At 44.8% G+C, this 24,774-nt stretch overlaps 1 protein-coding gene across 5 annotated transcripts in view; it reads right to left on the bottom strand.

Annotated features, from left to right (window-relative positions):
- Window positions 1-24,774, bottom strand: part of ATXN1 (ataxin 1) — a 406,270-nt gene that overhangs the window by 184,110 nt on the left and 197,386 nt on the right. For all 5 annotated transcript variants that reach the window (XR_005990381.1, XM_041772102.1, XM_041772098.1 and 2 more), the window contains one exon: window positions 6,971-7,031. The gene's annotated coding sequence lies outside the window, so the exon portion shown is untranslated. The remainder of the gene's footprint in view (window positions 1-6,970; window positions 7,032-24,774) is intronic.

Here is a 24,774-nt window from a genome sequence, read left to right as displayed (position 1 = left end):
GTTGGAATCATGGAAGCATTCCGGACAGGTTAACCTCCCCTTAATTAAGTTTCTCAATGTTTAAAATAAGGATAGTGATATATACCTTATTCAAGAAGAATAAGGCTAGAAAAGGCAGGCTGACACCAGACAACACATGGACCTTGAAGTCACGCCGTGGACCATTAGACAGCAATGTGGCTAAGAGACAGGGCGAAGTGTAAGTTCAACCACCAATGGAATTGGATGTCACCTGCCCATGTCCTTATGATGTTCCCGCTCACCATGGCTAACTAATGCTACCCACGCTCTTTTAATTTTAGTGAACATCATTGACCAAGTCTGGGCTTCTGGGGCTGCCATGCACATCATGCATGAGTGACAGTTCATGGCTATGCTCATTCATTCTTTCACCCTACCAATAGGTGCACCTCATACCAATATTGAGCACCTCCTGTGTGCTGGGTGGGAGGCAAAACCAAAAATGAGTGAGAGGGCTGGAATGGCATGAGCCGTATAAAAGGCTGGATGCAATGTCTAGGACAGAGCAGGTGGCACGTGTCCCTTCCAGGGCAAAGCTTTGAAGCATTTCATTGCTGGTGCAATTCTCCAGCTTTTCCCCTCTTGCCCTGCAATCATGAAGGAGATGTCCAGGCAACGGGATAAAAAGATAAGAACAGTCTGTGTCACAGAGATATGCATAGAGGACAGCTGTCCTGGAGACTCACCAGATCCACAGTGGACTCCGTATGAGTGAGAACTAAACTTTTGTTTTGTTAAGTCACTTGTGAGAGTGTAGGGCTGACTCTTCACGCGGCATAACCCCATCCTACCCTGACTGATAGAATAGCTCTCATTATCTCTAATGTTATCATTTGGCAAATAATCATGCGTACGAATGCTTTATGATAGTTCTCCTATTTATTGACCTTTATTTCTTTACAATTCCTTAACATGGCTTGTAATGATGCCTTGACCCTGCCACAAAGCTGGAGTCTTTCATATACTGTGACCTTGGTTTATATTTTTGGGGCTCTCCTCTTCACTCTCCAACTCACATCCTCCCTTACAACTTCCCCCAAATTTAGAAGTGAACCTTATACACAGCAACTATTTAGCTCATATGATGACTTCATATCCTCCCTCATGTTAGGAAATAATTCTCAAAATATAATGACAATTGTTGATTTTCATTAACTAATACCACTATGCTGCTATGGATCATCAGGAATGAAGCTGACTAGCTACAGTAAGACTTTAGGGATTCATGTGTGGATTTACTTGAGCTGTGGCCTCAATGTTCTATGTCAGCCATGGCTCACCACAGGTTGCTGATCATTTCTTACTCACTTATTTTGTTGATCCCAATGTCTGTGGCCCTACTAAATGAGATATCTGGGTCTCTGGGATTTTCATTCATTTGTCCACCAATACAATCCTTCTCTGAGAGTCAGCTGAGAATAACAGTTATGCAATCTGATTGCATTCTGTCCCCAGTTTGCTTGCCTGTAAAGCAGGAGTAAAAAATGTATCCGGGGCACCTGGGTGGCTCAGTCAGTTAAGCATCTGCCCTCAGGTCATGATCTCAGGGTCCTGGGATCGAGCCCCACATTGGATTCCCTGCTCGGCGGGAGCCTCCTTCTCCCTCTCCCTATGCCTGACGCTCCCTCTGCTAGTGCTCTCTCTCCCTGTCTCTGTCAAATAAATAACTAAAAAATATATATCTTGTAAAGTGGTTGTTAGAATCATACAAGTGAATATATATATATATATATGCTTAGAAAGGTACTTAGAAAGTGTTTTAAAGTACTAAGACAGTGGCTCCTGGCATGCTGTAAGTACTCTGAATGCTAATATTATGATTTACAAAGCACCTACTACGTGACAAATATTAAAGAAACAAGGATGAATAAGAACAAGTGGTTGTCCAGTTCCCAAGGAGTTTACAATCTAGTTAAGGGTGTTGAATATACAAGCAAATAAGTTAACTGTAGTGTGCCAGAGCCAGAGAAAGAGAGAGAGACAGCACACACCAATCCACACACACACACTCACACAGCAGATGCAGACATACATGCACACATGGACACGCTCACACACACGTGCGTGCGACCACTGGCAACGGGTGAGTTACAAACAAGAAAGTGCTCCTTCCCCTTGGAAGAAGGGAAGGCAGGAAAGGCTCAGCAGGGAACCTGATAGCTCAACCCAGTCTTACTGGGTTGGTATTTGCTGGGCAAGAGGGAGCACAAGGGTGCCCAGGCGCTTAAGGAGTGTGGGAAGAGGCCTAAAACAACATTTATTCACTCAACAAATATTTATCAAGTGCTTCCCTCATACTTGGCACAGCGTTAAGTACTGGGATACAGCAGTTGACAACACTGATGGGGTTTTTGCTTTCACTGAGCTAACTTTCTCATAGAAGAGACGAACAATAAACCCAGTAAGCAAGTAATAAACCAAAGAGAAAACACAGTGGGTAGGATGGCTGGAGTGAGGCTGGGGATCGGTTGCTTGAGTAGCATGTGGAGTGTGAGAGGTGTGAGCAGAGACCAGGGGACACCATCCCCCACCTCTCTGTTATCCTTTTCCCTGAACCTCCTCTAACCCCACTGGGTAGACTTGCCCTCCCACTGTATAGACTTAACATTTTGAGCATGTTTTCCTTCCTTCCAGTGGCCCACAGACTCCGAACTCACCTGCAGGTGGATTGTTCCAGACCCAGACTGGGGATGAGGGAGTGGGAACCCCGTTCTGGGCTCTCCACCTAAGATCCAGCTTCTAACCCAGTTCACCGTTTAGCAGCCACAGAGGTGCATCTTGGCTTCCCTCTGCCTTATTACGCTTATTTCTCGGCTGCCTCAGAACTTGGGAAGGGAAGAGAACTCTGATTATGAAGATAAAAGTTTTTATACGATAAAAACCCTCCCTCCCTCCACACACCTCAAAACTAAATTAGAAACCACTATCCTCATCTATCAAACTTGTCACCTTAATGAAAAATCTTTCAAATCTTTTACTTAATAGCTCCAAAGACATTGCTAGGGGTGTGACTTAGAAGTCTGGCCCGAATGGTATAATAAGGCAAATCCTCCAGAAGCAGTGAGTATTGGAGGATGGGACGAGGAATGGGATGAGCTTGGTGCCAGTGTCGAACCTAGAGCACACAGGTCATGGTCAGTAGCCAGAAGGAGAAGCGTGAGGTCTTCAGACATTCTTAGCTTTTTAAAACCATGGTAGAAAAAGAATCACCTGGATTTTTCTTTGCAGAATTTAAAGGCATTTTCAACATATTTACACATTTGCTTCACAACCTCCTTATGAGGCAGGATGGGATTCTAACGTTATCGGCAAGAAATATTAATGGCCTGGTTACTATCTACGGGACTCAGCGCTGAGCATGAGGGAGATTTATTTTTTTTTATTTTTTTTATTTTTTTTAATTTTTCTTTATTTATGATAGTCACACAGAGAGAGAGGGAGAGAGGCAGAGACACAGGCAGAGGGAGAAGCAGGCTCCATGCACCGGGAGCCTGATGTGGGATTCGATCCCGGGTCTCCGGGATCGCGCCCTGGGCCAAAGGCAGGCGCCAAACCGCTGCGCCACCCAGGGATCCCCATGAGGGAGATTTTAAAAAAAAAAAGACAAGACAAAGAATAAGATACATGGTCCCTGACCTTGAATGCCTTACCCTCTTATCTAGAAAGACTGCTCAGAGCCCCCAAAGCATTATGGATCAAAAAAGGAAACACAAGACACATGTCAAATAGACGGCAAAGATTTTTTAAAAATGCTCCAGGAGTCGAGGGGAGGGAACATCTGTTGAAATCAAGAGTGATTACAATGGATTCGTGGAGGAGTTTATAGACAGGAGAACATCAGAGAAATGTTAAAAATCCCAACTACACACGCTGGAGAAACTGGCACCAGAAACCGCACTTCTGGTAGAAGCTCCTAGAAAAGAAGCCACGCGTCCCGCATCTCTTTGCACAGTCCTCCTGTGCCTGGCACCCCGGGATCGCATCCTACCGTGGCTGAGTGTCTCCTAAATCTGAGAAGGACATCAAACGCCACCCACCGCAACGCACAGGAAGTGCTCTGCCCGCCGTGCCATCCTGACTTTGCCACCGGGATGATGAGAAGCGCAGGCTCTGCACCGACTCTCCTCTGCGGAGCCAGGCAGGGCCTGCCAGCTTTGCTGGCACGATCGGGCCTGCAGAATTGTACTGCACACATTGCCAGGCCCCGAGCCTGAAGGGCACAGGAAGCCAGTGTTCAGAGCAGGGACGGTGAGTAACAATTACAAAGTCCTCACCCTCTGAAGGAGGCGTAAGGCCGGCCAGGAGGAGGAAGAAATGAAAGGGGCATCTGGGCTGTGCGAGTCCTGCCCGGGATACACCGGCTGCCACAGTCATTATATTTTTTCTGGCTGCGTAGACATGTTGCTATGGAACCAATACATGCCATTGCGACTTGGCCTCTAGCAAAGAAAATCACATCACTGGCAAGAGCATTTCCCTAGATTTCCCTTAAAGGGATACCATGGAGGGAGCGCTGTTCTAGCTCAGAAACAACAGCAGTATTGTTCCAGGCTGCAGCCCCCCGCGGTCCATGAAATGGAGCCTAGCGACTCAGGTTTTATGAGGCGTTCATACATGTGGCATGTGGGCCTACACGGTACGAACCCCAAGTTTGGGGAGCAGCCTCTGAGATGCTTTTTCAGTAAGAAACGCGTGGCCTGGGCACCTGGGTGGCTCAGTCAGTTAAGCATCTGCCTTCAGCTCAGGTCATGATCCCAGGGTCCTGGGATCGAGCCCCACACTGGGCTCCCTGCTCAGTGGGGAGTCTCCTTCTCCCTCTGCCTCTCCCCGTGCTTGTGCTCACTCTCCCTCAAATAAATACATAAAATCTTTTTTAAAAAATAAGGGAGAGAGAGAAAGAAATGCATGGCTTCAGTTTGTGTATAGTGTCCCTGCAACTGGTAAAAGCAAACAGTCTGGAATACGTGGAGGTCATGACTTGCTGCCTCCTGACTGTCAACTTCAAACTACTCATGACCCCAGCCGGAACCAAAGTCACCCCGAGTGGCTGGCACACATCCAGGTGGCCCGGACTTTACTTCTCTTGCTTCAGGCCTCTCTAGCAGTTTCTTCTTTACTAAGTGAACAGGACGAAGCAGGACGTGAGATCTGGCCCTTCCCTCCTTGCAGAGGCCCTAAATTGTCCTTTTAGTCTTTATCAATCTCCTGATTCCAGAGGCGCTGAGCTTCTCCAGAGAGCAGGAGAGCTCACGTCCCACATCGTACTGTGGTGTGCTCTGGGAATAAATGTCTTGGGCTTTTCTTGGATAAGATGAGTAAAGGGAAACCCCAAAGCTCACCCAAACACACATTCATGCACACCACGCATTTGGGGAGGGGAGGGTCTGTATCAGAGTAGGAAGCAGCCGACCGCCGGTGACTTAGCAATCCATGGGCTCCTGGGTGGCTCAGTGGTTGAGCATCGGCCTTTGGTTCACGGAGTGATCTCCCGCAGGGAGCCTGCTTCTCCCTCTGCCTATGTCTTTGCCTCTCTCTGTGTGTGTCTCTGATGAATAAATAAATAAAATCTTTAAAAAAAATACACTAAGTTGACAAGTGGGATAAAATAATAGACACAGGCTCTCAATACCATACTTAGACCAGCCCCAGGTGATATGAAATGTTTTGGAAATGAGTGCACTTAGCTCGCCAAACTAAATGAACATGATCCAGAGCCAGCTCTAGCACAGGCATCCTTGACAAAAACCGCAGATAAGCCCACCTTCTAGGATTCCAGCGGACGATCAGACTCTCACACTTCCCTCCTTCATGCTCTACAAACGCACTCTCATGTAAGAAGCAGTACATTTTTTTTTTAATGAAGAAATGCTTCTCTGTAACCCTCTGTGACGGCAGGTCAAATTTGTACTGCATCATACGGAAGCTGTTAGGCGTGACTCTGCAGGTGCACACAGTCCCGAGTGGGGGCGTGTGGGTCTGCAGCTGGCCAGTACACACCTGCAGGTGCGGCATGGCTTCTAGCTGCAAAACAGATGCACCACCCTGTCTGGGCATGTGACACGGCACTTGGCAAATGCAGTGGTTTGGGAAGCGCAAAGGAAAATATGCTCTCTTAGAGGAGGTCTGTAACGGAAGTGTTCTGGGTCCATCCACTCCACCCACCCCTCCTGGTAGTAGCCAAGTAGGATTACTGGAAAGTTAACTAGTTAAACAGCATCACTCTGATGCATGCCGTGGAGGGATGTTATCAGGTCAAATCATCTACAGCTCTGCATCCTGAGAAAGAAATGGGACTCAAAAGACAGCTCTGCGCAGGGTGGGGGGAGCAGGGAAGACCACCGCGTGTCTGGGAGTCCAGTGCCTCTCAGCATCCCAGCTCCGCTGCTGTCAGAGAAACCCCCAGACAGGTGATACGAGGCCCTCTGGGCCTCAGCTGCCCCATCCATACAGAGGGGCTTTGCCAGATGGGCTCTAAAGTCCCATCTAGTGCTCACATCCTATTACTCTGTCATGATATTCACGAGACAGTGTGTCACAGGAGCAAAACGGATGGTTTCTCCTTGCCCATGGCTATATTTCTGTGCATCAGTCACTGAAGAAAAAGAGAAACTTTCTGTCTCATCCTCCCTGCAAGCTGGACAAGGTATGAGCAACAACAGTAATAATTCATCAGAGGCAAAAACGTGTGTATAGCAAAAAGAAACAGCAGAAAAATATAAGAGAGAAACCTTCCCTTCTGAAGGAAGAGATGTGATGGGTAGAAAGAACATTTTGGTTCCAAGTGGGAGAAAGCTACTTGAGAATGCAAGCTATTAAGCACTTTTCTTGAAGCATCACAAGAAATGGATAAAATATTGATGTGAAAATACATATATTTTATATGAAATGATATATATAAAAGACATAAAAGATAACGTAAAAAAAATAGAAGAGTCCAAGGATCACTCACCCTATGAAAACAGCAGACTGGTTTCTTTTCACCCAGAAGAAGGACTAATTTCTTTGGAAAACTGGAAGAGAAAGAGATTTTTAAATAAACAACGTGAAATCTATACTTCAGGTCAGCACAGGAAGGCAGGCCTAGCGATTATAAACAATCCCAGCTCCCGGCCACTTTGGCACTTAGTAGGTACACAGTACATGTCTGATGGATGGTTAGACTTGCAATTGCTTGGCCAACTGCATGAATTTTGAAAACAGAGCTTTGAACATTTAATATGTAGAAAGTAACCCTGTGCATGATTCCTTGATTACAAAATACAAGAACCTTATGACAAAGGAGGGTATATAGCCGGGTCTGGGAAATCATTTACCAGGTGGATCTTTCAAAATGCGTCTGCAGCCCCATGTGAGGATGCCTTAGTAAGTAACCAGCGTACCCCATGACTGCCCTGTGCCCTTTCCTCACGTTCCCCACCCCAAAATGGTACACCTACAACTCCACGCACACCCTGCTGAGGTCAGTGACCTCACAGGGATCTGTAATAGGGCTCATAGGGGAATGTGGACTTGGCAGAGAGGCACCAGGGGCCACATATCACGCCGACTGAGTAATCTCATGAGGAGCCACGGTGTTTGGGATCAAGTGTGGGAAAGAACAGAGATGATGTGAATGTTGGAAGCGGAAGCCTGAAAGACAAAGAGAGATAAGGGGGTGACAGCAACAGATTGTGTAATCTACATCACAGAAGGAACTCAGCTCAAGATCCAAGTTTTTAAAAATTTCCAGAGACTGTTTTAAAGACGCCTTTGCAGGTTTAGGAGGGGATGTGAGGCGGAGCTGGTATAGCTCCAGAGACTGGCAAATTTCACATGATCCCAGAGCATTCGGGATTAAGTCTACGCGGGCTGTAAGAAGACCACTTGATGTGGTTCTGCCTCCTGAGAAGTTCACAGTCTCACTGAAAACACTTACAGGGTAACAACACAGGAGCAAAAGACGGTACATGCTGGTACAGTCTCTGAGCACCTTCTTTTTAAAGCAACACTTTATAATCTGTGCACAGACATTAACCTTTTCATCCTAACGGCAGCAAGATGTCTACAGTAAGAACCACAAAGATCAGAAATGCTAATTTCAGACCCGAGTCTGCATCTCAGCTCAGGTGCACATCCAGTGGTGGCACTCAAGATATAAACTCTCAAAGCGCTTTCCTCAATGGCGACACGAATACCCACGTCGTATCAGTTTCACATTCTTATTTCAGGTGCTTGACCCATAGGAGAGACTTGGGGAAAGAATAAGCTCTCATGCCATGTGGCACAACATGTTTCTAGGTCTGCATGAATCCAGAATACACAGGAGAGATTTTTATAATTTCATAACTTGTGAGATTGTGAGTACCTGTATTGTCTTCTCTTTTTCCCTAACCCCTCAAAAGCAGATGAGTCAAATGAGAGCACAGCAAAACATCTACTGTGAACAATTAGATGATATACATGAGGAAGCCATCCAAAAAAGACAAGTCAGCAAACCCCACCAATAATCCCTATGAACATTTTGGTGTATATGGCTCTAGTTTCTCTCCTACAGTCAGGTACACAGAGTTTATTATTATACGTGTACTTATATAAATAAAATTGCATACATACATATAATTTATTTGTGATATACAATGATGTTACATATTGTATGTAATTCATACTGCTTTGCAGTCTGATAATATCTTATTTGTTATATTACAAACCTCTTTTAATATCAGTAAATCCATCTCCATCATCATTCTTTTCTTTTAAAGACTTTATTTTTTAAGTCATCTCTACACCCAACATGGGGTTGGAACTCACAACCCCAAGGTCAACAGTCACATGCTCTACTGAATGAGCCAGCCAGGTGCTCCTCTGTCCTAATTCTTTTTTTTTTTTTAATTTTTATTTGTGATAGTCACAGAGAGAGAGAGAGAGAGAGGCAGAGACACAGGCAGAGGGAGAAACAGGCTCCATGCACCGGGAGCCCGATATGGGATTTAATCCCGGGTCTCCAGGATCGCGCCCTGGGCCAAAGGCAGGCGCCAAACCACTGCGCCACCCAGGGATCCCCTCTGTCCTAATTCTTAAAGAACTACAAGACTCCTTCATTGAAAGAATGAACCACTAAATAAACAGTTGTTGAATTTACAGAGTCTACCACATGCCCCAGGTTTTTGAGAAATGACCACATGATAGCACATGGTTTTCTTTTACATTTTTGTCAAGACTGAAGAAGGCAAAGTGAAATAAATATCAGAAATCCTAACAACAACAACAAAAAAAAAACTATTGGTTTGTGTGGGTGTCCCTTAGAATACAAACTGGCATTAACACCACAGGCAGTATCACAAATGACAATATTCACTGAGCTTCCAATATACTGGAAGAGGACAACATATTAAAGCCTAGGGCTAATGGTAGCTAGAGATGCCAACACTCGAGCTATGAAGTCCTAAGTGTGAAGTTACAGGAGTGTCCTGTGTTCAGTGTGATCACGGAACAAAGTTACCTAATGATAGAAAGGTAAACTGAAAATTGTAGAGTCTTGAGCAATTTTAAAAATTATCATTGCATTACACAAACTTTAAAAAACCTAAAAAAAAAAAATCGGGATTTGCCATATTAGAAAACATAAGAGGTAGAATGTTTGTGCAGCCTCAGTATTTCTAATCTAGTTCCCTTCTCGAAGGGAATGGTTGATTTGCTAACACATATGTGATACAGTTTTGCTTGAGTTGCACGACACAACCTTATCCTCGATTGAGAAAATCGTGCCATACCTCAAAATGTGACTGACTAGCAACATTTCTGGAAAATACCACTTTGGGGCGGGGGGGAGGGAGGCTAAGGGAGTGAACGTATCCCCACAACCTGCAAAGAGTGTGGGGCTAACTCCTCCTCCAGTTAGGAATGTAATTAACCCTTTCTAAGTATTACCAACACTGCTTGGACAAGCAGGGAGCAGCAGAGAAAGGTAGGACTTAACTGTGGCGTCAGAGAAATGCCATATCAGCTACTGACTGGAAAATCCCATAGGGACCAAAAGTGGAGAAACAATGGAGAGAAATGTTAAAAGTTTGATTTCTGAAACAGCGAAAGGACAGGTGATAACCCCTTCGCATGCTACCTTCCAACAAAAGTTCCCTGAAAATTGACCCCTTGCCCAGGGGATTCAAGTTTCAGGGGAAGTGACAGTCTGAGGAGTCACTCAGTCTCTTGGAAGAGACTTCTGCTGCTCTCTTTGGCCCACGTGGAATAGTCAGCATTAGGAGGTAAGAACACAGACCTTAAATGTTAGCACTGGGTAGAATCAGAGAAATATCTCAACAACTCACACCAGGGATCATATGTCACAGAAACCGAACTGGGCTACTCTTCACAGATCTCCTCTGATGGTACAATTCAGGAGTGAGGGAGCTGTCCCTAGATCCGACACTGAACTTCTTATAGGAAAGGACATTTTGCTTTGCTTAAAACTCTTCTGGTGGTCCATGCTTCCTCCATGAGAAAGAACCAGATGGGCAGGCTGTGGAGCGTGCTATGCAATGTCTCTTCTATGCAAAGCCAAATGATGCACCTCTCTCTTTAAATTTGCTTTTGAAGGGTCCTTCGTATCTTCTGACAGTGCACATGGGTTGGCCTAGTACACATTCTGTATAAAAAAATAAATAAGTAAATTTGCTTTTGAAGGGTCCTTCGTATCTTCTGACAGTGCACATGGGTTGGCCTAGTACACATTCTTTATAGCAGACCTGTAGAGCCATGGAAAATTGTGGTTTAAATCCTAGCATCTCTGTCCAATGGTGTGCCCAGCCAAGATATGACCTGGCCAGGAAAACTGTGATGACACCATATATTCCACACTTACAGTTTTTGGACTACTGACTTGGGAAATTTTTGCCTTATCATTGTATAATCGTGTAGTATCATCCTGGGTAACCGCACTGGATTCCTTAATATTAGCTACTAGCCTGTACTGAGTGGCTATTGTGTGGCAACAAGATTTCATCTGTCATCTCTTCTCCTCACAAACTCTCTGTAAAATAAGACATATTAGCCTCATTGCTCATAAGAGGAAAACAAGGTTCAAGACAAGCAACCTGACCGAAGTTGCATAACCAGTAACTGATAAAGCAAAAATTCAAAGTGAGGTTTGACTGGGTTTCACAGCCAAAGAGAAAAGAGATGAGCGCCCTGGCACCCTGCATATGGATTTTTATAAGAAAGCTGCAATACATAGCATTCTGTCAAATGCACAAAAAAAGAGCACTTGCTTTCACCAAATAAGCAGATACTCCCTTTGCAGGTTGTTGTATGGAGTAGCAAGCAAGGATGCCCGAACAAAAGTTATCCAGGACATTCCGGGGCGAGCATGGCATTAAATTGTCCAACAGGTGCTAGGCAAGCATTCTCCAGCAGAACAGCAGGATTAAAGTGCTGACAGTTGCAACGACACAAAATGTAGCCTTGGCAAGTTGGTCTAACAATTACTTTGCATCATTCTGATTATGAGCCACAAGCATGCAATCAACAGCATAGAGACGATCTTAAATGATCTCCATCAGCATTTTACTTTACTTATCAAAGCGTGGCAGATGGAACACACTCTGATCTGACCTCAACGCAATGTTAATGACCCAAACACAAAGAATGTGCAGGAACAATAAGGATGCAAGAGCATTGGCCTTGCTGGGGATCATCGGTTACAAAAGATGCCTTTTATTTCATTCAGTTTTTCCATTTATTACTTCAGAGTAAAAAAATAATATCTATGTGTTTCTCATCTGATAAATTTATCCACAGTCTAACTCAATTTAAAGATTTAAAGTAACTTTACAAATTCCCCAGACTTAATATCGCATGTCATACATACTTCTACAAGGAGCACTTTCCGTCTTCCGTTGTACATTTTTGTGGGTACACATTCCCCGATCGCAGCCCAGCTCTGAGAGCCTGGAATTGACATCATTTATTTCTGTCTTCCCAACCCCTAGCCCAGTGCCCAGCGTATATGGCAGACATTCAAAATATGCAGAAATGAATGAATTCTCATTGGACCGTAAATAAGAAGGCATGCTTACTGAAAGCATGAATGACCCCAAGTTGTTCTGAGAAGTCACTACTAGTACTTCAAAGAGCAGGATCTGAATTCCAAAACTTGTCTTCAAATTGGAAAGATAATGGTAAACACATACAAAAATTTAGTAGAGAACTGTTCTTAGGGAGTAAAAAATATATATAAATATTAAAAAAATACTGCCCTCATATCGACTGAATTAAATCATCTACAAAAAGACCATCCCAAGAGATCTAACCTCAACAGCAAAGTCTGTAACTGAAGAGGGAGATAGTATCTGGAGAGTGGTTTCCAAGGAGAGTAATTAAAATCACTGGAGGTTAGAGTACCAGATCTGGAAGAGAAATACTGATTATTAGATTATCGAGGGAAAAAAGAGGTCAACTTTCCTTCTCCAAAAATAAAGTAAAAGGACCATAAAATTTTCAATATATCAGCACTACTACGACCAATGCCTAGCACTTCACTGGCACATCTCAGTTGGGGCAGTGAGAGTCATGAAATGGGACAATGACTCTATTTTGCCTTTAGATAAATATTATACCTGCGGCAAAATGTAAGCAGGTTCATCCATGATTGGGATCCTATTTGGATGATATAAAATGAGTGCTCTATGCTCTGTGTAAGAAAATCTCTTCAGGTAGATGTCACTCCTGGTTTGATGATTTCTCGGTATCTGTGAGTGTGTGTGTGTAGGATTTCCAATGGTCTCAAAGGGTGTTATCTATAATGAAATAAGGTAATATATGTTTAATATTCTTGAATAATGTTTAACTTATGTTTAATAAGTTTTGAATTGCCAAAATACACCACGTAGACTTTTCAAAGGCAATGTCCATAAACCTCAACAATCCTTCAAGCAGGCAGCATAAATTTATTGTATGAACGGCCAAAAGGCTAAACAGAAGGCGAAACAAAATCAGCAAACCGACGGTAACTCAGAATTCCAAAATTGGCAATCACTGCCTTGGCAAAGCTGCATCTCTGACTCGGAGGGAGGAGTAAGAGAAGCAGGATGCTATTTTTAGGGTAAAAGGCAGCAAGTTTTTTATGCTCCACACTTTCGGGCCATGCCCCTGCAGTACAACTCCTCTCACTGCCGTTAAAGAGCACAGCTACTTCACCGAAGTTCGGTATCAACAGGAAATAGCACAGGGGAAAGGCCAGAGTTAGGGAGTAGGGCTTTAAATGTGCAGCCTGTGCCAGACACGTCTCTCTCACATCTGGCCAGCACAGGTGGTGCTAGATGCAAAAGCTACTGCCCCCATCAAATAACAAAGGCCTAGAGGACACAATTTTGGTCGCAAAGCTGGAGTTCAATAACTACTTAAAAGCTATCATACTCGCATCTATGTGAGCTTTATAGTTCTCAAAGTGCTCACTGTAGAGCGAACAGTCGGCAGTGAACATTGTTAGATTATATATAAGAGTTTTAAAAAGGGTACCTTTTAAATATCTACAACAGCCAAGGGCTGGCAAACTTTTTCAGGAAAGGGGCCAGATAGCAAACGTTTTAGGCTTTGTGGGCCTGATGATCTCCATCACAGGCACCCAGCTCCGCCACTGTAGCACCACGGAAGCCACAGACAGTGCTAATCGCAATGCGCATGGCTGCGTTCCAATAAAACTTTATTTTCCAAAACAGGTGGGGGTGGGGGATTTGGCCCACAGGCCAGAGTCTGTCCACCCCTGGTCCAGAATATCATTATACTGGGAAATGGTAAGATATAATCTCTGCTTCCTGCTTTTCCCCAAAACAGATTATATTTTTGTTTCTGTGAAAATTAATAAAGGAAACCTCATTAGAGTGGACTTGGGAGACTAAAAGGGGAGGCAGGAAAGGGGAGCTGCACCACTCAACATCAATCATAGGAAAATTGCCAATTATAGACCCCTAGGCAAGACTCTTCAGCAGAAAAGAATCATCAGTTATAGGTCCCAACAGGGAAAGATGTACATCGCAAATTCTATAATTCCACCACCCCTGCAACTCAAGCCAGTTGAGAAACGGTCATCACCCTGAACTCTTGCTCTTCTCCAACAGATTTTCTCTCCAAACAACTCCTTTCAAATTCCTCCTTTTCCATAAAATAACATTCCTCTTCTTTGTTTGTTGGACTTGCCTGTGTTTTGCTGTAGCTTCCATGTCCCAAACAGCGGTTCTTTGCTATTCCTGAATAAACCCATTTTTGCTGAGAGATAACTGCAAGGCTTTGTTTTTTTTTAAAGACTTTATGTACTTATTCATGAGAGATACAGAGAGAGAGACAGAGACACAAGCAGAGGGAGAAGCAGGCTCCCTGCGGGGAGCCCAATGGAGGACTCGATCCCAGGACCTCGGGATCATGACCTGAGCCAAAGGCAGACGCTCAACCACTGACACTCCACCCAGGTGCCCGTTAAAGTTTTATTTTTAAGGTTAACATTAGTACAGAGTTAAGATGGTAATATCCAAAAGCAGGGAGTGACTTAGTTTTGCAGTGTCCATTAAACCTCCCCCACAACAGCAAGGGCAGATCTTTCCTTCCGACACAGAGTTTTACAGAGTGGCAAGTCTCTGTGCATTCATCTCTGCATTACGTATGTGCAAAGAGGACAGGCAGCCCCACAGAACACCAGACAAACATTCTGTGGCTTCTTAAAGTAGCGCACTGCCCAGAATCAAGAGGACACCAGTGCAACCACAAGAAACAAACCACCTGACTAAAAACTGGGCAAAGGTCTTGAATTGACATCCTTCCGAAGAAGATACACAAATGGCCAACAGGCACTTCAAAAGTTGCTCAACCTCACTCATTGTGAGCAGAATGCAAATCAAAGCCACAGTGAGATGGTTCACACCCAAGAGGATGGCTATTTGGCTATTTACAAACAACGGCAAATGCAAAACAATGAGAACAGAAAATGACACACTATGTTGGCCAGGACATGGAACCATTGCCACCCTCACGCCTGCTGGTGGGAATGCACAATGGTATGCGGCTGCTGCGGAAGAACAGCGTGGTGATCCTTCAAAAACTGAAATGTAAAATGATTATATGGTCCAGCAATTCCACTTCTGGGTATATACCCCAAAGAAGTGAAAGCAGGGAGTTCAACATACGTCTGCGTTCACCCAGGTCCCCAGTGGCACTCCGCACAAAACCCAAAAGGTGGAAGACGTAACTCAAGGGTGACTAAACGAAATATGGTAGATGGACACGATGGAATATTATTCAGCCTTAAAGAGGACGCAAGCTCAGGTACATGCTGCGGCAAACAGAGCCCTGAGGACATTTGCTAAGTGAAGTAAGCCAGTCACAAAAAGACAAATACTGCATGAGTCCACCTCTTTGGGGGTACAGAGGAGGAAAATCCACAGAGAGAGAAAGTGGCTGCCAGAGGCTAGGGGGAGGGGGTATGGGGAGTTAGTGCTTCATGAGAATGGGGTTTCAGTTTGAGAGGATGTAAAACATTTCTGGAGATGGATGGTGGTGATGGTTGCACCACCATGTGAATGTACTTAATGTCAGTGAGCTGGATACTTAAAAATAGTAAATTCTAGGAGTGCCGAGGGGAGTTCAGTCAGTTAAGCTTTAGCCTTTGGTTCAGGTTGTGATCCCCGGGTCCTGGGGTCAAGCCCCATGTAGGGCTCCCTGCTCAGCGAGGAGCCTGCTTCTCCCTCTCTATCTTCTTCTTCTTTTTTTTTTTTTTAAGATTTTATTTATTTATTAGAGAGACACACAAACACACACACACACACACACAGAGAGAGAGAGAGAGAGAGAGAGAGAGAGAGGCAGAGACACAGGCAGAGGGAGAAACAGGCTCCGTGCAGGGAGCCTGACGTGGGACTCGATCCCGGGTCTCCAGGATCACGCCCTGGGCTGAAGGCAGCGTTAAACCGCTAAGCCACCAGGGCTGCCCTCTCCATCTGCTTCTAACTTCCATTTGTACTCTCTCTCTCTTTCTCTTTCTCAAAATATAGAAATAAAACCTTAAAGAAATAGTAACTTCTGTGTTACATACATTTTCCCACAATTAAAAAAAAAAAAAACAGCTTTGTGAACACTTGCTCTCTGTGGGAGCTTTTCAAGTGATCTATTTGGACCAGGATATCCCAACACCATCCAAGTCACTCTTGCTTGAGATGGCTGATTTATGGGAGGCAGTTAAGGAAATGGAGGGTTCTAGGAAATCGGTTAAAATCTGAGAGCCTTCACATCTAGGAATCATTTGGACTAAAAGAGAGTAAGACTCAGAGTGAACTCTGCACAGATTGGTGACATGGCCAGGAAGCCTGCAATATTCTCTCTGAGTGCTATTTCCCCCAAGATTCCATTTGACAGTGGTTCAGGAGGAAAGTCAATTATAGGTAGGAATAAAAGTTAGGGAAGTTTACCTACCCGATAGAAGGCACAAGGAAAAGTAAAGGAAATCCCTATAATTAAGGCAGTGACTCTATCTTTTAGGATCATGGTGAAAAACTCACCATTTCTAAGTAAGAGTAAGTCTCTCTCTCCCTAACCTTGCTCTCTTTGGTCACACACACGTGACCACCATTAGTTGACTAGCGTGAAATGTAAGCTCCTCTGAATCTAATTCTGCATAACCCTTCATACCATACAGCATACCTAAGAGGTGACCTCATGAAAACTGTCTTTCTTTAGCATTATTCCGTGGATTACTCAGGTATCATCCTTGCAAAAGTCAAGCTAATCTAGGGCTGCATTACCGACGACAAGCAGAATGATGCGGAGTCATGGTTTCTCAGCTGCAGGCAAAGGATACCACCGCTTGTCATTTATTTTTGTTAAGAAATAGGGAAGATACCTCCAAGCCAGCCCAGCCTTACGAGAGGAGAACAGTTTGAAGACTGCACAGCTGATATATGACATTGGTGATTACCTGTAGGTGATGACAGGTCTTCCCGCATGACACCAACGAGGCAGAAGGTTGTGCCATTTCCAACTCAGTTAACCAGGATGGTCATCAGAGTGTCCATATATCCCAGTTGACTGCAATGTTTTCTGGCTATCAGAATTTTATTTTATATTTTTTAAAGGTTTTATTTATTTTTTCATGAGAAACACACACAGAGAGAGAGAGAGAGAGAGAGAGGCAGAGACACAGGCAGAGGGAGAAGCAGGCTCCATGTAGGGAGCCTGATGTAGGACTCGATCCCAGGTCTCCAGGATCATGGCCTGGGCCGAGGGCTGTGCTAAACCGCTGAGCCACCCGGGCTGCCCTGGCTATCAGAATTTTAATCAACATATAAGAAAGTGTAGTTTTCATTGGAGGGCACATACATCTATTATAACCATTTTTGACAGCTTTTGTCAGAGAATTCACAGTATTGAACAAAAACGTGTATATGAAAAAAAAAAACTGCTAGAGGAAAAAAGGAAATTCAGGGGAAGAGTTTATACCACACTTTTAGACAGCTAAAGCCAGCAGCGTGCAGAAAAATGTTCAATGACTAGCTGGAGGGGAGAGAGGAGTCCTGATTTGTAGTGTTTGCAGATGTCTCTAGTATAAACATTCCCACCATGGCCGATTTCAAGCTAGCAATCATGCCAACCTGCTCTCAAAATTCCTCAAAATTGAACAGTTGGCTTGTGAGAGCCGGTGCAAGCTGGCTGCAACCCACCACTGGCCAAAACCCATCTCCCTCATCCCACCAAGATCAAGCAACTGGACCCCTCTGATTCATACCTAAGATAATCCCCCGAAGTGAAAGTCAATCGGTAATCAGGCCTCTTCCTATCCACCAGAAGGTATCTGTTCCCACTACCACATCGTATTTTTTTATTTTTATTTTTTAGTCTCGTCATCAGGAGTAAACCACACTCGAGTCCAATGTCATGTAAAAAGCCTTCTCCGGGGCTCCTGGGTGGCTCAGTGGTTGAGCGTCTGCCTTTGGCTCAGGCAGTGATCCCAGGGTTCTGGGACCGAATCCCCACAGGGAGCCTGCTTCTCCCTCTGCCTGTGTCTCTGCCTCTCTCTGTGTCTCTCATGAAAAAAATAAATAAAACCTTAAAAAAAAAAAAAAAAGCCTTCTCCGACTGCTCTATTGCTAGCTCTTCTCTATGCTGAATTTCTACAGCACCCCTATATAGTCTACTGACCTCTCTTGGGATTCCAGAGGGCCGGGCTCCATGGGGGCAGGGAAGTTCTCACAGCGCTAAGCATAGGGCAGAGTCTGACCCGGCCTGAACTGGCTTGACTGGTGGGGCTGACTTCTGTCCAGGCAGCTCCAGTGAGTTCGCTCGCCAGCTGCTCACGCCTGTGCGCGCCAAACTCCCACAAAAGCAGGGTGGGAACTAATATTTGTTGGGCATCAAATTCCTGCATCCGCCCTGTGCCCAGAACTAGGTCCCTAACACCATTCCTCAAGAAAAGGAGTCAGGGCTACTTGGAGAAATGGCCCGATTCCAAGACGGGGGCAAGGGAGAGTCGAGAGGAGCACGAAGGAAATGCTCACTAACAAAGACACAACGATGGGGGAGCAGATCAGAGGGACAACAGGAGACGATACCCCTAATATTCTTGAAAGCACTGCCAGTGGCCCAAACTGGAAGTACTTGTATAACAATGTAAACAGCAATGTACTCGGGATGCCTGGTGGCTCAAGTTGTGATCCTGGGGTCCCGGGATTGAATCCCACATTGGGCTCCCCCGAGGGAGCCTGCTTCTCCCTCTGCCTGTGTCTCTGCCTCTCTCTCTGGGTCTCTCATGAATAAATACATAAAATAAAATCTTTAAAAAAAATAGCAATGCACTGGATTATAATCAAAAGTACAAAATAAATACCCACGAGTTCACACAGACATCAAGAAATGACTATAAATAGGTAAGTGGGGGAAGAACAGATCGATCTCCCATGTACAAGAATTCTGAATAAAAAAAAAGAATTCTGAATAATCTGTGTAGATACTTAGGCCGCAGGGAGGCGGACACAGCTCCCCACTCCTTAGATGAGGGTTCTTTCCGAAGATGGGGGCGTGTGAAAGGAGTAACTGTAAAGTGTCGACAACCTGACAAACACCACCCCAGCCCGGCGATCAAGTGAGATAGCCAAGGGAAGTCACAGCAACAGCGTGCGCCCTCGATCCGGACAGTACGTGAGACAAATGGCAATCTCCCAACTTTGAGCAATACTCATCAGTCATCCTGTAGCATGTCCCTCCACTGGAGTTCTTCTAATCATAACAAAAACATAGGAAAAACCCCAATGGAGGGACATTCCACAAGACTGATCAGCACTCCTCAGACGTGTCAAGGGCATCAAAAACAAGTCAGAGAAACCGTCATGTGCAGAGGAGCTGAAGGAGACGTGCTGGCTTATATGATGCGGTTTCCTAAAGGGATCCAGAGAGAGAAAAGGGATGCCAGGTGAAAGCCAAAGAAATGTCAGTGAAGTAGGGACTTTAGTTACCACTACAACTACTACTAGTACTAAATTCTGCCACTCTGTTAAGTGACTTATCTATGTTATTTTGCTTTATCCCCACAATGCTGTGAAATGGCTTCATGCCCATTTTACAGATGGACACAATAGAGATCTATTTTGCCCAAGACAACAGTCCGTAACTGGTGGGATTCAAGTGGAAACTCACATTGAATTGTTCCAAGACTTTTACAAGTTTGAACTTCATTAGTCCTCACAACAACCCATGAAAACCAAGCAGCAAGGCTATTATTCCCGGTCCTGGTGAGAAAAATGAAGGAGAGGCAGTTCGGGTGGGTTACTCAGGGTGACACACGGCTAGCAAGTGGCACAACCAGAATCTGAATTACAAGGCACTTCAATGCTGAGGACCAAAAACAACACACCTGACACCTTCGTGAAGAACCTGCCCTACAGGGGCACCTGGGTGGCTCAGGGGTTGAGCGTCTGCCTTTAGCTCAGGTCATGATCCTGGGGTTCTGGGATTGAGTCCCCCATCAGGCTCCTCACAAGGAGCCTGCTTCTCCCTCTGCCTGTGACTCTGTGTCATTAATAAATAAAATTAAAAAAAAAAAAAAAAGGACTTGCTCTACAGCGCCAGTTTCACCACACAGTGTTGAAATCGTCAATAACCATAACAATAATAAACATCGTAGAGTACACAGTTCATGCCAATGACTTTACAAATATTAACTCAGCCTTCCCATCAAGCCAATGAGCTAGATTCTATTATTCCCCTTGTACGGATAGAAACACTGAGGCACAAAGGAGTTTAAATAATGTTAGTGAGGGCAGCCGCAGTGGCTCAGTGGTTTAGCGTCGCCTTTAGCCCGGGGTGTGATCCTGGAGACCTGGGATCGAGTCCCACGTCGAGCTCCCTGCATGGAGCCTGCTTCTCCCTCTGCCTCTCTCTCTCTCTCTCTGTCTCTCATGAATAAGTAAATAAAATCTTAAAAAAATAAAAATAAAATAAATAAGGTGAGTATATAGGTATATTAACTGTATGTCTCTTTCAACTTCTCTTTTATGTTTAAAATTGTGCTTAAAAAGTACAGATGTTTTAAAAGTCTCTCGTGAACGACTGTGCATGGCCATCATGAAAAGGTTCCTCAGGAGCTGTTTATTGCACCCAAATATATAGAGATCTGATTATTTTCTGGCATCACACTTTTTAAAAATTAGTTTCCTGATTTTTCCTTTTAACATCTTTCCCCTAAAAACTTCCTCCAAACATCCCACAAAGACAGCAGTTTTGCCAGCTAATGTGTGACAATTAGGCTGTTAAGTAACAGACCTGAGGCCCATGTTTATTAATTAGCAAATCTTGTATATAATATGAGCTTTAGGCTCTGCAGAGCCTTATACTCCACATGGACCTTCCAATCACTTTGGCGCCTTGGATGGATTTCAACAGTTGTACTTATCACAGATCAAAAATACATCATTATTGCTCCAGTCAATAAACATCTCAGTTACATGGCACAGTTAAAATATATTTATTTCTTTGATAATTTTCATGAACTTGCTCATTTACCACTCTCCTTCAATTTCTACTTGGCCTCAGCTCCTGTAGGGCCATTTTTTGTTTGCTTAACAAGAAGTTTTTCCTGAAATAGATGTTAATTAAATGATTTAGAAAAAAAAAGTGTCTCTTCTGATTTCAGTATCAGACTGTTATATGTTTTGTAAGAATTAAAAATCTCATTCTGAGGCAGTCCAGTGGCCCAGCGGTTTAGTGCCGCCTTCAGCCGGGGTGTGATCCTGGAGACCCAGGATCAAGTTCCACGTCAGGTTCCCTGCATGGAGCCTGCTTCTCCCTCTGCCTGTGTCCCTGCATCTCTCTCTCTCTCTCTGTGTGTGTGTGTGTATGTGTCTGTCATGAATAAATAAATAAAAATCTTTTTTTTAATCTCATCCTGGAGCATTTTAGGGGTGCACTGTCCTGAAGTTAGATGCTTGACAAATTCATCAGCACCGGCAAATATTAAAGCCGTCCAGGGACACCTGGATGGCTCATTGGTTCAATGTCTCCTTTCGGCTCAGGTATTGATCTTGGGGGCCTAGGATCAAGTCCTGCAGCAGGCTCCCTGCAGGGAGCCTGCTTCTCCCTCTGCCTCTGTCTCTGCCTCTCTCTGTATGTGTCTCATGAATAAATAAGTAAAATCTTAAAAAAAAAAAAAAAAAAGCCATCTAGAGGGCTATCCTGCCATCCTACTCTGCAAATCAACAGCCTCCCCAACAGCCATAGAAAACAAGTGTTTCTGTCCTGACAGGTGATGCCACCATGGGCCAGAGCTGGCTCTCTCCTTACCCTCTGACAAGGGCTCCCATGCAAGAGGAGCCATGGATTGGAAATACACACTAATCAGAACAGAGCCAGGATCCAGGCCAAAAATAGACATGCCTGGGAGAAAGAGTCTTCTCAGGAGTAATGTGCAGAGTCTGTACCACAGCCTCCCAACTTGACCATGGTGAGCTTCCCGGCAACTTGCCAGATGAGTACATTTGGTGAAAACCCTTGGGAATCGTTAAATTCCTTAGACCTGCACAAGACACATGCCCATCGAGGACAGTAATTCCCTGTTTCTCTGTCATCTCCAAGACCCTGATTCCCCATGACAGTAAAAAGGCATAGGTAGGTGGTCAGGGCACCAACTCTGGGCTGAAGATGCTGGACCTATTGCTTAAGCTCACTGTTCTCAGACACACAATTTACAGAACGATCGTGGTAAAGATTAAAGGGTTAATATGTAAAAAAAAAAAAGAAAAGAAAAGAAAGCACTCGCAAGGGTACTGGCACAAAGTACGTACTGTATATACATACACAAGCATTTGCTATTATAGACAAACGCCAAAACAATTCATCATTACTAATGATTCCAAAGTAATGAACCCCATCCACCCCATTCCCAAACTGCCCTTCACCTGCCCGACCATCCAAAACCTGCTCATTTAAGACCTGCACATATTCCTGTGTCATGAGGCCCGGTCACCCACAGCGGCGATGTTAGCAGACAGAAACTCTTACTTGCAAGACTAACGTGTTTATCCAGATTAAATGTATGGTTAACTGTGCAGTCCACTTCTCCTTTTTCAAATAAGGGTTTTTCACATGCAGATTTTTATCATTGCGCTTACTTCCTCTCTTTTCTTGTAGTATTAAACATCTTTTCCTTTTCAGCTCCATCCCACCCTCCGGTTGAACTTGTAAAAAGGGAAAGAAGAAGGAAACCGGCCACCTAGCTCAGAGGCCCAAGTATTTTGCTCTGAACTTCACACTGACACTATCACACGCTGCCAGGGCAGTTTAACAGAGAATTGGAATCTAATGAGAAGAGATAAGAGAGGAGCACAGATAAAGGAACTCTTGAAAATCAGCCCTGATCGTGTCACCAGGCCTGGTGGCCTCGGGGCTTATTAATATAGACTGCCTCTCACTAAGGGGCAAGCAATCCTCTTGCAGTCATTTCTTTAAAACTATCAGTCACCCTCACACCGATTTACCTTTAAACAAGGACATTCTGTAACCAGGGATCCACCTATGTGGCTTAGTCATCGGATGGGCCTCAAGGTCGCCGACTTGAATAACACGATGAGAATTACCTCATTCGCCCACTATAGCACCGTTATGTCACCGATCGATACAGAGGCCTGTACACATCACCAACAAAGCCTCCTCCGGGGAGCACCCTGCATACATCAGACACAAATTGCACCCTTAAAGGCAGATGACACGTGGAACACGGGAAGATCCTTTCTGCGAAGCAGAGCCTTTGTTTGGTCTGAGAGAAGCAGCAATCTAACCTCAAAAGCAGGGAAAAAGACAGAGAGAGAGAAAGAGAGAATCCGCACAACAGAAACAGCACTGTTTGCACTCTCTCATTGACATGACACTTCTCCCACCTTCCCTCTTGAACACAGGATGAGTCTTCTGGGGACTCACAGGGCAGGAGGGAAGACAAAAATGGAAGCATCATTGCTGGGGGCTCCGATGCTGAGGACCAAGACACAGCACATCTGGTGCCACCATCAGAACCTGCCCTACAGCGCCAATGTCACAGTGCATTGGTGGAATGATCGAGAACAGCAACAATAACAGACACTGGAGAGTGCTAACGACGTACTAATCACTGTTCTTTTTTTTAATTTACAAATGTTAACCCATGGAGCTCTCTCAACAACCTGCTGCAATAAATAGATTCTATTCTTCTTCTTCTTCTTCCCATTGTACAGATGGGAACAGTAAGGCGCGAGGAAAGGAAGTAAGGTGCCTGACATCACACGGGTAGGTGGCCGGAGCTGGGATTCAAACCCAGGCAGTTAGGCTGCAGAGTCACTGCACTGAACTCTGGTTAACAGCAACACCAGCAACCGCAGTAAGAAGTCACCTCTGTGTTTTTTTGCATATGCTCTCCCCTCTTTTTGGCATAACCATCCCACGAATTGACTTAAAAACTTCTGTACCATCAGAGCCTTCCAGAGGAGAGCGGTCCGACATATGTTTGTGGGATGAAGGAATGAGTACTTGACTCGAAAAAATCCTTAAATCACTCTGTGCCATAGACTGAGGATGTACGGTGAACCTTGGCTTCCAACAAGGGAAATGAAGTTCAGGAAAAGCAAAGGACTTGCCTAGGGTCACGCTGCTTACCAGAGGTTTTTAAATTTTTCAAAGCTGTGAGATGTTTTTAAGAATACACAATCTTTCTACATGTGCTCGAAATAGAACAGAGTTAAAGGAGGAGCTGCTCTGCTAGAGACGGGCTGGGTCCAGCCCACCACCACCCCACATCTCCCTGCAGGATCCACGGAAAGCAGGTGGAGAACCACTGTGGCACCACACAGTGGGTGCAACCAGAACTTGGGCACGGAGCAAAGCACAGGGGCAGATGGGACTCTGTCCATAGACCCCGGAACCCCAGTAGAGGACAACCAACCATTTGGGGGTCCCTTGGCCTCCTACTCCAGGGGCAGGAACTATAGTATAGCCTTCTCTCTCCCTCCTAACCATCAGGGATCCAATTCTTCTTCCTCTTGGTAGGGGTGGGGCTCAGAGACACTCATTCTCGGCCTCCTTTCTCATGCATTTCTTTTTTGTTTCCTTCTTTGTAGTGGTTCTGTATCTGTTCCTTTCTTCTGCCCCGGGGGGTTTCCCCTACAGATACCTGGAAAGGGGGCACCTCTTATGACCTACTTTGTCATCACCAGTCAGAGCAGAAGACGGCAAAGTGTGCTCAGAGGCCTTGCCAGCTGCTCTTTAGGACCTTGGATCCGATCG

Source organism: Vulpes lagopus, chromosome 10 (assembly GCF_018345385.1).
Source record: "Vulpes lagopus strain Blue_001 chromosome 10, ASM1834538v1, whole genome shotgun sequence".
NCBI lineage: Eukaryota > Metazoa > Chordata > Mammalia > Carnivora > Canidae > Vulpes > Vulpes lagopus.
Note: the sequence above shows the minus strand (reverse complement) of the source record. Positions and strands in the feature narration are given on the sequence as shown.